Consider the following 13,302-nt stretch of genomic DNA (forward strand, 5'->3'; position numbering starts at 1 on the left):
AAATCTTGGGGCTGGGTGGTGGTGCACCTGGTTGGATGCACATGTAAGAGTGCACAAGGACCCAGGTTCAAGACCCCAGTACCCACCTGCAGGGGAAAAGCTTCACAAGTAGTGAAGCCAGGCTGCAAGTGTCTCTCTGTCTCTTTCTCCCTCTCTATCTCCCCTCCCTCTCAATTTCTGGCTGTCTCTATCCAATAAATAAATAAAGATTTTTTAAAAAAGAAAGAAATAGAAAAATCTTGGTTATTTCTTCTGTATGCAAAGTTGCAACCAGGGTGTCAGAATTCTATAAAGACATCATGGCAAGTTATTTTTTTAAGTATCCTTAAAAAATCTACTTTATTATTTAAATCATACAAGAGATAGTCACTTGAGAAAGAGAGAATTAGAAGTCAAAATAATACCCAAGCCCATGTAGCACTAAGGGTCAAACCAGGAACTGCTGCATACAAATCCTCTGCTTTTCTAGTTAACCTATGTCTCCACCCCATACTAGATAGTATTTGCCAAAACTATTAACCTTCCGTATAGTGCTTTTTTATGTTATGGTCACAATTTGAGTCTTACATGTCCTATGATAATTAGCTCTCACATTTTCTCCAACATAGAGTAATAATTTCAAATCACCCAAACTCTTAAGAATCAGCTCTTATGTATTTCAAATAACTCTGTAACACCATTTCACATTTCATAGGCAGTTTTTTCCTCAAAAAAAGAATAAAAGTGTACTTAAGTCAAGGTGAAAATATGAGTCTTTTGAAAAGTATTAAAGGCTTTCGTATAATAACATTGTCATTATAGCCAGCAGCCTCTTAATACTTACTATATGCTATGCTTTCTTCAAAAATGTTTTACACACTTATTTAATCCTACAAATGCTCTGTGCAGTATTCCTTCTCCTCCTCCTTATTATTATTACTATTATCCCATTTTGTATACTGAGAAACTGAGTTATGGAACATTTAAGTGATATTCTCAGGGTCTCCTCGGTTAAGCCACAAAAGATGTTCATCTATGACCTCCATTGACCTCCACTGACCCAGGAATGTTTGTTATGCTCAGGTGCCAAGAAGCAGCTGTGATATAGAATCTAAATCCAGCACCTGACTGGAATGAGCCACTTGCCTGATGATTCATACTTTTAAATAAAAATAATTTTAAAAGCCTTGGCTGGACAATTTTTCTTCCCCAGTCCAGCTGGGATGTGGTCACCGTGGCTCCAAAAACATATTTGGGTGAAATTCCAGCTTGGAAATCATCATTTGCACATTCGGCTGTCGAAGTTCTGCACGGTGGTCTTATGATTTCACTCCATGTCCAGTGCCTGCCAAAGCTTGCTAATGCTTTGGCTTCCTGTCCTGCTTCTCTTATTGGAAGGAGCACAGGAGAGGGTGGGATACCTGCAAGCATAAGAAGAAAAAAAAGTGGGGGACAAACTGGGTGAGTGACCTAAACTTAGATTCAGCCACTACCTACAGAGTATGTATTAAACATTTTCTTGTTTCTTACCACACTGGACAGTCCCAACAATCCTGTGAAGATCACTGGTTGCATTTTTTAGATATGGAAATAGATGAGATGATCAAGGTAACTGTCAAAAATTACTCAGTTTTCATATGGAAATTCTGATTCAGGCTCCTTTGTCTAACCATTACATCAAGTTGCTTTTAGCTCACTCTGAGGTGGATAAAGTGAAGAATAGAGGTTAATGTAATAAAGAGAATGATTATAACACTACTAATGCTTACTGAGCTCTCACTATCCACTAGCAACTGTGGGGAAACTTTGTAAGCTCGGTCTCATTTTATCCTCACAGTAATATTAGGTAGCTACTAATATTTCTCTCATATCACAAAGAAAGAAAACAGTGCTCTTGGAGATTTAGTCCAAGTGAACAGATAAGACCCTCAAGATTGGAGTTCATTTTGTCACTATAACTTGTTGTCATAGATGTACATAAATATATCAAGTAGGAGTAATGGCCTGGATACCCCCCCACCCCTCCCACCCTTTTGTCATGGATTGTCAGGGAGAACACTAAGAGAAATGCAACCCAGGCACTGAAAACATTGTCAGAACTACTAGTGGAAGCCACTCAACCAAAGTCATAATGCTCAACTGTTATTTTCACATTCTAAGGCTGATTTAGGATGGTTGCACGCAGACTCCAAGGCAGATGATGAGCTTATTGAGATATATTTTCATCTGAGATATGTTTTCATCAGGTCAGCAACTCTATCTGATCCCATCTTCTTAGCAGTAAACTGGGAGAAAATTTGAAGACTTTTCTAAGCCTTTGAGGTTCACAACCTAATACTGAGCTAAGAGCTATCTGATACTTACCCCTTCCTGAAAAGAATCTGGTGCCATACAGCCTAGGGGGTTATCAATCCTTCCAATAAGAGACCCAGAGGAGAGGGTAGCAAATCCTGAGAGTGAAGTTACTCCCAGTAATTAAGAACAATTTCATGCTTGGCAGGGGGGTGGGGGGAGAGGAGGAGGAGAAAGAGGAGGAGGAGAGAAAGGAGGAGAAGGTGGAGGAGAAGAAGAAAAGAGAGGAGCATATTAATAATTTTTATTCAATTATTAGCATACTAAACTAAAAAGAAGTACATTGTTTTGTGTGTTATTTGTTGGACACATTCTTCTTTGCGCTTTTATTAACTTTGCCAGTATTTGTTCATACATTGTAATTTTTTCTATCAATTTTGTATTAAAGTGTTGCATTATAATACTATATATTTCTGGTGTGCACCACTGAATGCTATCTATTGTAATGTGACTATAATTATGGACTAGAGTGAATGTTCTTCCATTTGCCACATATTTCTTTTCAGAAGATAAGTAATCTTCTGTTGACCTGAGTATATTATTTATTTCCCATCTTTCATTGATAAACCCTGGTATTTTTTAAATTTTCTCTGGAGTACAAACTTACATGCACTTAGTCTAGAGGGGGAAGAAGACCCAAATTGATGGAGGTGAATTTCCTACTCTGTCCTCTATAGGAAGCTCTCATTAAATAAATAAATAAATAAATAAATAAATAAATAAATAAATAAACAAACCAGCTCTTGGAAGACAGAAGAGAAGAGTCAAAACTGTTCACTACCTTGAGTGCTCCTGCTAGTCATTTTCAAGCTAGGAAAGCTGAGGGTGAAGAAACACACTGATGAGCTGACAAAGCAGCCTGTGCTCTGGAGTTTTGGTGAACACCCAGCAGTGGCTCCTAGGGGTGGGATCCTCTGGCAGTGCCAGCAGCCAGTGCCAAGGCTGGGTGAGGTAAAGAGAAAAAAATGCTTCGCATACCTTTGGATCTATTTAGTCATTCACTCAGGAAATAAGTCTGAGTCACTCAGCTGGTAGCACCATTATCTTAGCCTGGGAGACCACGGGTTCAAGTTCCATAACAGGAATTTGGCCACTTTCGAAAGCCAAAGTTTGCACTGTTATGCAAGGTGGAGAGCAAGCTGCACTGGGAAAAGGAACTCTTTCTCCTAGCGAAGTGAGGATTAGAGAAGCAAGCCATGACACCACATCACTCAGCCTAGTTGACCCACAAGTTTCAAAAAAGTGCAGTATGGGCTAATGAGATAGCTCTCTTATTTAGTGCTCTGCTTTATCATGTGTGTGGCCCAGGTTCAATTCAAGCGCTCACTCCATTGAAAGAAAGCGTGTTTCTGTTGCCTCTCACTCTGTCCCTATCTCTGTCTTTCTCCATCTCTCTCTCTCCATATATATATATATATATATATATATATATATTACAGTATTAATAGGCAAAAGTCTCAACCAGTCACAGGCACCACTAAGAGAAGAGGAAATGTTAGGTTCTTTGCCCTGTCATCTATTACCTGCCCTGCATGATGCTCCCCTGTGGTTTGAGGGGCCTGGACCCTGGGTTATGCTACATGATGGAGCATATACTTTATCATTTGAGCTATTTTCTGGTCCCCAGTAATGAATTGTTTTAAATAGAAAAAGTCCACCCCCAAAAAAAACGATAAAAGAGAAGTCATTTAAACATGAAATAGAATTACTTCATCAACCTTAATAATTCTAGGACAGTCTGCATAATCTGAAAAATAGGTTTGCGCATGGGACAACATTTTAGCTTACTGATTGCTACAAGGCTAGTTCTTATTGATTTGTTTGGTAGTCATCCATGATTCCAGAACCCTTTGTGCTAGGAGCATGGGAGACTGAGTGGGCTAGGGACAGTGCTGTCTTTTATTTATTTATTTATTTAAATTATCTTTATTTATTGGATAGAGACAGGTAGAAATTGAGAGGGAAGGGGATGACAGGGAGGGAGAAGGACAGAGAGACATCTGCAACCTTGCTTCACCACTTGTGAGGCTTTCCCCCTACAGCTGGGAACCAGGGGATCGAACCTGGATCCTTACACATTGTAACATGTGCACTCAACCAGGTGCGCCACCACCTGCCCCGTGTGGACAGTGCTGTCTTAGTGAAGTCATCTTTAGAATGGAGACTGCATTAAGAGGAGAAGCAGCCCTTCAACTTAAAGGACACTTATCCCACTCTCTTGCCCCTTTTTAAAAAGCCCATTGCTTGTAACCAACTGTAAGAGAATATTCACTTGCATGGGGATTCCACCAAAAGATCCTGGGGTTCCTGTTCCCAAGACATTTTCTGCAGTCTTCCTCATTTGCATTCAATAATTAAAGACCTCTCTGCTGCCATAAGTATAATCTTCTTTCTCCTCCATCCAAGATTTTCCATGCCTTGGAACTGTGAAAGTTACAAGAGAAAGGACACCCTACAAGTCTCAGAGCTAAGTTGTTTGGGAGCTTAGTTAGCATGCTGTGCTACCTGTTTTTAGTCCTGAGTGTTTCCAACCTGGAATTATTATTAGCTTTCCTCCTCTCTGTGAAGACATGTTAATTTTTTGCTTTTATGGAACTTTATTGAGGTATCATTTATGTGCATACAATGTGCCCATTGAAAGTGTACAGTTTGGAGCTGTGTGGCCGTGGCTGCATGGCCGTATACTCGATTGAGTGCAATTCTTACAATGTTTAAGGACCTAGGTTCAAGACCCTGTTCCCTTCCTACTGAGGACAGGGGATGGGGTGGGTGCTGGGGAAGCTTCATGAGTGATGAAGCAGGTCTGCAGGTATCTCACTATCTCCCCCATCCCTCTCAATTTCTATCTTATCAAATAGAATAAAGAAGTAAACAAAAAAATTCAAGTGTACAGTTCAAGGGTTGAAGAGACAGTATAATGGTTATGCAAAAAAAAAAAAGACTTTCATTCCTGGAATAGGATGGCAGAGGACATAGTGGGGGTTGTATTTTTGTGTGGAAAACTGAGCAATATTATGCATGTACAAACTATTACATTTACTGTCGACTGTAAAGCAATTGTAATTCCCAATAAAGAAACTGAATAAAAGACTTTTGTGCCTGAGGCTCCAGAGTCCCAGGTTCATTCTTCTGTACCACTGTGACCCAGAGTAGTGCTGTAGCGACTCTCTCTCTCTCTTTCTCCCTCTCTCTTTGTCTCCCTTTCTCCCTCTCTCTCTCTCCCTCCCTCTCTCTCCCTTATCTTTATCTCTATATACCTGTCTCATTGAAATTAAAAATAAAACAATTAATAAATAAAACAATATTTCTTTAAAAAAATTTTCCAATTAAAGAGCTATAAGTATACTCAGAGTTATAAGTATATTCAGGTATATAATTGCTATCACAATTTTAGAACAGTTTTATTATTCTCAAAATAAACCCCAATTTTTAAGACAGTAATTTTCAATTAGCCCATCCTCCCAATTCTAGGAAACCACTACTGGGCATTTTGTCTCTATGGATTTGTCTATTCTGGGCCTCTCACAGAAATGGAGTCAAGGTTCTTTTGTGAGCATCCTACTGTTCTTCCAGAATCTAGCAAAAGACATCATACCTAGTCCATCTTGGAGTAAGATTAAAATAATCCCTTGGATTTGTTATATTAAATGATATAGTTTTAGGATCAATATAACCAAGTGAGAAACCAGATAGTCTCTGATGAAAAAGGCCCAAGTGCTATTTCATAGAGAATAATTATGGTCTGGGTATTATCAGAATGAAAAAGCAAATAAAGACTCACCGCTTTGCCTAGGTCAGTTCCCACAGACACAACTCCCTGCATTCTCAACTTGGTCAGTGATGCAACACAAACACCATAAGCTCAACAGTTCAGAAACGGATTGCTTAGGCTGGCACACCACAGTGTGTGTTAACAGACAATGACACTAAAGTTCACTAAAGAGCATGTCATTTATTCCCATCATACTGTTATTCTTTCCAAAACATTAACTTTGGAGCAGAATGTTTGTTAAACGTTGTCTTTATTTCCAAAACTTGGGGTGAAGATCATATGCAACTAATGCCTGAGAGATAATTGGCCACTTTAGTTTCAACCTCAAATGAACTCCCCTGCCTGAGTAAATTTCCTGGTAAGAAAAAAAAAAACTATTTTAATAGAATGTGAAAGCTGCAAGAAAGATGGAGCTTACAGATCACAGTATGTTCTGGTAGATAAATGACCTGGAGTAATATTTCATAAAACCACAGAGTTAACAGAACGCCCAGTTAAAAAAGAAAGAAAGAAAGAAAATAAAGAAAAAGAAGAAAGAAGAAAAGCCTCAGTGGTTCAGCATTCATGCTTAAATGACAATAACATGTGTGCCTTCAGCATAAGATGTGCCAAGGTTTAGAGGGAAATTGGCAAGGATTAATGCCAACAGCCTTTTGGGGGCTGTTACACATTGTCATCCTGGTACTGACTTCACAGGCTTCTTTTGAAGGAGACAGAGATGGTTATGTGAAATCTTTTCTATAAGAGTTGCCACAGTAAGCCAGAAATGGCCTCTTCTTATTAGCTATCCTATTTTCACCAAGATGGCGTGGAATCTGAAATTTATCATTTTGTTCAATAGTGGAAGAATTGGGGAGCTTATACTTTTTAATATAAAGGTGATCTCTGGCAATGATAATGGATCCTTGGTTGACCATTAGGCTGCTATTGTCCTGTGTTTATGGCAAGGCCCTATGTTGGATTATTATCTGAGCTCTGCCTCATGATGGCCTGGTGACTGAGCTGTATTTTGTACCATACATGTGTAGTTTAATTATTTTAAATTCAGATTTTATAGTCTTCAGTCTGTCCCTCAAGAATGGAAGGCAGTAACAAATTGCCATAGTTGCATTACCTTGGTAGAAAAGTAGTTTAAAACTCCTACTAGAAGGGCCAGTATGATAGCTCACCTGTGCAAGGAACCAAGTTTGAGTTTGCCCCCCACTGCCTGGGAGAAATCTTAAGTAGAATGGTCTCTCTCTCTCTCTCTCACTCTCTCCCCTTTCTCTCTTTCCCTCCCCCACTTCTCTCTCTCTTTCTGCCTCTCTGAAAAGGTTGGTACAGAACAATGGAGCCGAACTGATGATGATAATGATGATAATAATAACGGGGGTGGGGCTGGGGGACAGGCAGTGGCACATCTGGCTGAGCAGACAGGCTACCATATAAAAGGACACAGGTTTGAGCCCTGAATTCTCACTGGGGGGCACTTTACATGTGGTGAAGCAGATCTACAGGATTCTTTCACTCTTCATCTCCTCTGAATTTCTCTCTGTCCTATCAGATAAAATATATATAAACAATAATAATAAATTATCTTTTTATTTTTTATTTATTTTCCCCTTTGTTGTCCTTGTTGCTTGATGTAGTGGTTATTAATGTCATTGTTGTTAGATAGGACAGAGAGAAATGGAGAGAGAAGGGGAAAACAGAGAAGGGAGAAAAACATAGACACCTGTAGACCTGCTTCACCACCTGTGAAGTGACTCCCTTGCAGGTGGGGAGCTTGGGGCTCGAACCAGGATCCATACGCGGGTCCTTGCGCTTTGAGCTACATGCGTTTAACCCGCTGTACTACCGCCCAACTCCCACTAATAAATTACCTTATTGGAAAAATATATTTGTTCATAAAATCTCACCCTAAAATATTAATTAATTATTCAAGTAACATTGGATAAAGAACTCTTCTGGGGCTTGAGATTATAGGAGACAGCTAACCATCGCCCCTGCCTTTAAAGTATTCATGATTTACTGGTCGTGGCTTATGAAGTAGAAAAAGGAAGACATAAATATGATGAATACTAAGTTATAGGTATATACAGAATATGATGTAACACAGTCTGGGGCAGGAGAAGTAATTCTTATATTGGGTCTTGAAGTTAGTGTAGCTCCCCTACAAGCAGGCAGCTGAGTTTTTTTAGAGGCAAAGACACCCATATATGAAAAGGAACAGAAATAGAAATGACAAGGCATGACCTGATATGTGTTGGGGATGTGGGTATCATTTTCAGGAAGATGGAGAAGCACAGCTTGGCAAAAGTCAGATAAATTGAAAACCTGTATCATAAATAAGACATGCCAAGTTTTTCCTATATGGTAACTGATGTCCTGAGTTCTGTCTTGTCAATTGCAGCTATATGCATGCTCGCCTCTTCTACTCCAAATAAACCTATAATCCGATTCTGGCTCTGCCATTTATATTCATGTAATGTCAGACAAATTGGCCTTATGGAGTTTCCCAAACTAAGACCCTTCATTAGGTTTTATAACCTCATGTATTAACCAAGCACAATGACTGGCATTAAAACATCTCATGAAATATTTGTGGAATGAAATGGGGTACTGAAGTGGAAAGGAAGCTCTACAGCCTGGAAAACAGCCTTTAGCTTTCCAAACACAAGTAGCTGCCAATACAGAGCAGGACACCTGGAAAGAGGTAGAAAAAGGATTTGAGCCCTGAAGAAGGGTGACAGGAAACCAGGGACCCCAGAATTAGGAGACAGTAGGCCAACAAAGCAGATCAAAGTGGGAGAAATGCAGCTGTGCTAGAACAACAAGGGCACTGCCAGGTCAGGGGTGCAGAGGAGGGAGGAGGAGGCAGATGCTTGTCCATAGGGCACTTCAGGGAAAGAATGCACAGCAAACATGGTTTCCTCTTTCTGATGTCATTCTGGTGTCCTACCAGGCTCTGGAAAGAAATCAAAAAAGAGGAAAGAAGATAGGAAAAATGAATAAAATAGAACAGCTGCATTTTTGTATGTGCACAATAACACACGTTGATAAAAACAACCCACTAAGAGTAGAAGGGAACTTCCTCAACCTGATGAAGAACACTCACGAACAGACCACCATCCACAACTAACATTATTCTTTATGGTGGTAGACTGAGGACTTCCCTCCCACCCTACCCCTTGTCCAAGACCCAGAGCAAGGTGTCTGCTTTTGCTTTTTATTTTTATGTATTTATTTTTTTCACCAGAGTACTGCTCAGCTCTGGTTTATGGTGCAGAGATTGAACCTGGAAGTTCAGAGTCTCAAGCATGAAAGAACGTCTTCTTGTAGATATAACCACTATGCTATCTCCCGACTCTGTTCTTACCACTTTCATTCAAAAGGTTCTGGTCAAGGAGAAGTAAATAAAAGAACATTCAGAGTAGAAAGGGAAAAGTTAAACTATCTCAGTTATAGAGTGTATGATATTGTATATCAGAAATAAATCTTGAAGGAACAGGAGGCTTACAGTTACCTATTTTTATTTTTTTATATATATTTATTTATTTTCCCTTTTGTTGCCCTTGTTGTTTTTTTATTGTTGTGGTTATTATTGTTGTTGTTGATGTCATCGTTGTTGGATAGGACAAAGAGAAATGGAGAGATGAGGGGAAGACAGAGAAGGGGAGAGAAAGAGACACCTGCAGACATGCTTCACTGCCTTGAAGCGACTCCCCTCCAGGTGGGGAGTCGGGGGCTTGTACCGGGATACTTACATGGGTCCTTGCATTTTGTACCACGTGCACTTAACCTACTGCGCTATCCCCCGACTCCCAGTTACTCATTTTTAAACTTACTACAAATATATATTAATTAAGGTAGTTTAAAGTAGGAGAGATAGCATAGTAGTTATATAAAAGACTTTTATGCCTGAGGCTCTGAAATTAAAGTTCAGTCCCCCACATCACCATAAGACAGAGTTGAGCAGTACTCTGGAAACAAAACAAAACAAAACAAAACAAAATACAGCCTGGGAGGTAGAAAAATAGGTAAAGCATTCGACTCGCCAACATGAGGTGTTGAGTTTAATACCTTGGATTTCATGTGCCCCAGTGATGCTCTGGTTCTCATACTCCTTTTCTGTTTCATAAATAAACACACATATAAATGCATAGATATAAATAAGTAAATCATAGGGGGAAAAGACAGTGTGATACTGGCATGAGAACTAATGTATAGATTGACGGATGAATTAAAATTGGGTCAGAAATAAATCTCATTTATCATTAGTTGACTTTTTCACAGAAAGTATCAAAACATTCCATAAGAAATGATAATCTCCTCAAGTTTCCGATAACTGGTGTATGAATAAGCACTGTAGGTTTATAAAATGATATGATTTACTCAACAGTATAAAGAATAACAGGGGCTAGGTGCACAAAGACCCAGGTTCAAGCCACTGGTCACCACCTGCAAAGGGAGAGCTTCAAAAAGGGTGAAGCAGGGCTTCAGCTGTCTTTCTCTCTGTTTCTTTCCCTCTCTATATCCCCCTCCCCTCTAAATTTCTCTCTGTCTCTAGCTAATAAGTGAATAAATATATATATATTTTTTAATATTTATTTTATTTATTTATTCCCTTTTGTTGCCCTTGTTGTTTTATTGTTGTAGTTATTATTGTTGTTGTCGTTGTTGGATAGGACAGAGAGAAATGGAGAGAGGAGGGGAAGACAGAGAGGAGGAGAGAAAGATAGACACCTGCAGACCTGCTTCACCGCCTGTGAAGCGACTCCCCCGCAGGTGGGGAGCCGGGGTTCGAACCGGGATCCTTATGCCGGTCCTTGTGCTTTGCGCCACCTGCGCTTAACCCACTGCGCTACAGCCCGACTCCCTGAATAAATATTTTTTAAAAATAACATACTGATGATGATACCATGCAAATGAACATTGAAAACACATTAAATTAAAGAGGCCAATCACAAAGAACCAGATAAAATATCACCTATCTATATGAAATGTCCAAAAAAGATCAATCTTTTACAAATTTGTATTTGTTATAAAGTTTGTTAAAAGACTATAAGAGTGCAGTGTAGAGTTCCACACTACACCCACCATCAAATTTCTGTATCACCACCCTCCCACCCCCCAAAGCTAACCACCATAGTTCTCACAATTCTTACAAACAGTTCACTTACCTTTTTTTTTCTTTTTAGCAATTCATATGAATCATAGCTCTGAATTTCACATATGAGTGAAATCATCTGGTAGTTGTCTTTCATCTCTTATTTTGCTAAGCATAATCACCTCCAGTTCTACCCATTTTGTCCCAAAGGACACAATGTCATCTTTCTTTTATACTGCAGAGTAGTATTCCATGGAATATACATATTATATCTAATCCAATATATATGATATATAATCTAATATATAATCTAATATATATGATATGTATTATATATATTAGATTAGATATATATTATATATATCATATATATCATATGTATTAGATTAGATATATCTCATAGCTTTTTTAGCCAGTCATCTGTTGACGATCATTTAGGCTGCTTCTACTCTATGGCTACTATGAATAATGCAGCTATGAACACAGGTGTGCAGATGTCTCCTAATTGGTGTTTGAGTGTCCATTGGATAAATGCCTAAGAGAGGTATTGCTGGATCATAAGGTAATTCCATTTCTACAAAACAGGGAAATTAGTTGAGAAAAAAGTAGGTAACCAGTTGCTAAGGGTTGGGGGAAGGATATGAAATATGGGGTTTCTTTGAAAACTGTTGGTATGCTTCTAAATTCTGCTGCTAAGACCCCTTCTGTTTCATTGGTTTGGTCCCCCCTGCTTGGCACTGTGTTCTATTTACATAACCACTGTTAACTCAGCACCCCCCCTGCCTCCAGGACATTGGTTTAATTGGTTTAATTGGTTCCTGCTTTTTCCTTCTCCCTGCCCCCTAGCCTATGTACTTCCTTTTTTCCCTTACTCTTCTGCCTCAGGAGACATGCAGGACAGAATTATGTTGTGATTAGAGGAGATTAGATTGTTGAACCACATCTCTGCTCATCAATAAAGAGATACTGCTTCCCAGCTCCGCCATGAGTCCCTGGTCGTTTCGCTCTATGGTCCACAAAGCTAGCACGACAGAAAGCAATAAAATGTTCTTACATTGATTGTGGTTATGGCTGTATGACTCTGTAACAACAAGATAGAAGTCACTGATGTGTACAGTTTAAACACGTAAATGTCATTGGGTAGTGGGGATTAACTACAGGATAGTAAATGAAAACTAGATTTTTTTGGTAGACATTATAGCATAGTACATACAGATGTCAGAGTCTAATGCTGTACACCAGAAACCTATTTTTATAAATTTGTGTGAATTAAAAAAATAATGCACAAATTGTATGGTTTGTGAATGATATCTCAGTGAGGTTGTTACAAAAATATAACAATACTGATCAATGTCAAGCCTTGATAATAAATAATAAGTAAGGATTACCTACTTATATTACTTGAGGTCTATGATACCAATTTTTGTTTTACTTTGAATTTCAAGGTTTTGCTAAGAGGGTTTAGCTGGCACTTATAAAACTTCTTGTGTTCCAAACCCAGGTTTACAGTATGAACAACCAGCAACAGCAGGAGTTAATGAAATCTCTGCTTTCAACTTTCTCACCATGAATCTATAGTGAAGTGTTGGCTCTCAGATGCTTCTGGGTAAGGCATGAGGAGAAGTCTATCCTTGCCTAACTTTGTGTTCTCTGGCCTTCTGAGGACACGATTTTTTCTAGAGATTCCCTTAATTTCCCCCTCATTTGTGCCAAAGCTGTAATTCTGATCACGAGACCCTTCATTCTCCATCCCAGCACCTGATTTTACACATTATGCCTTGCATTTGAAACTGAGTACTGTTACTCTTGGCTATTTCTGCTTCCTACTTCCAAGAAATAAAACATGAGAAGGAAGGTGTTAGGCACATGAAGACAAAGATGTTAAATAGCTCTCACCAAGGAAAAATTGGATGAGTTTTGGGAAAATGACTCTGAAGCAGATGGATTGCATTTTCTGTTTGGACTCAGCAATTAAGGGAAAAGAAAAAGTAATGCCAAGTGTGCTTGGGATCTGCTCAATTTTTAAATGTTGGAAAACATTTTAGGATGTTTGATTACATTTGGCAGAGTTGCTATTTTCACAATGCCCCCTCTTCTTGGACAAAGGCAA

General features: G+C 39.0%; 1 long non-coding RNA gene across 1 annotated transcript; it reads left to right on the plus strand.

Moving 5' to 3' along the window:
• The first annotated feature begins 2,914 nt into the window (after positions 1-2,914).
• On the plus strand, positions 2,915-13,018 carry LOC132541735 (uncharacterized). Its single transcript, XR_009552832.1, has 4 exons — positions 2,915-2,981; positions 4,738-4,805; positions 6,378-6,461; positions 12,694-13,018. It is a non-coding gene; the product is annotated as an uncharacterized LOC132541735 (long non-coding RNA).
• Positions 13,019-13,302: the final 284 nt, after the last annotated feature.

Source organism: Erinaceus europaeus, chromosome 12 (assembly GCF_950295315.1).
Source record: "Erinaceus europaeus chromosome 12, mEriEur2.1, whole genome shotgun sequence".
NCBI lineage: Eukaryota > Metazoa > Chordata > Mammalia > Eulipotyphla > Erinaceidae > Erinaceus > Erinaceus europaeus.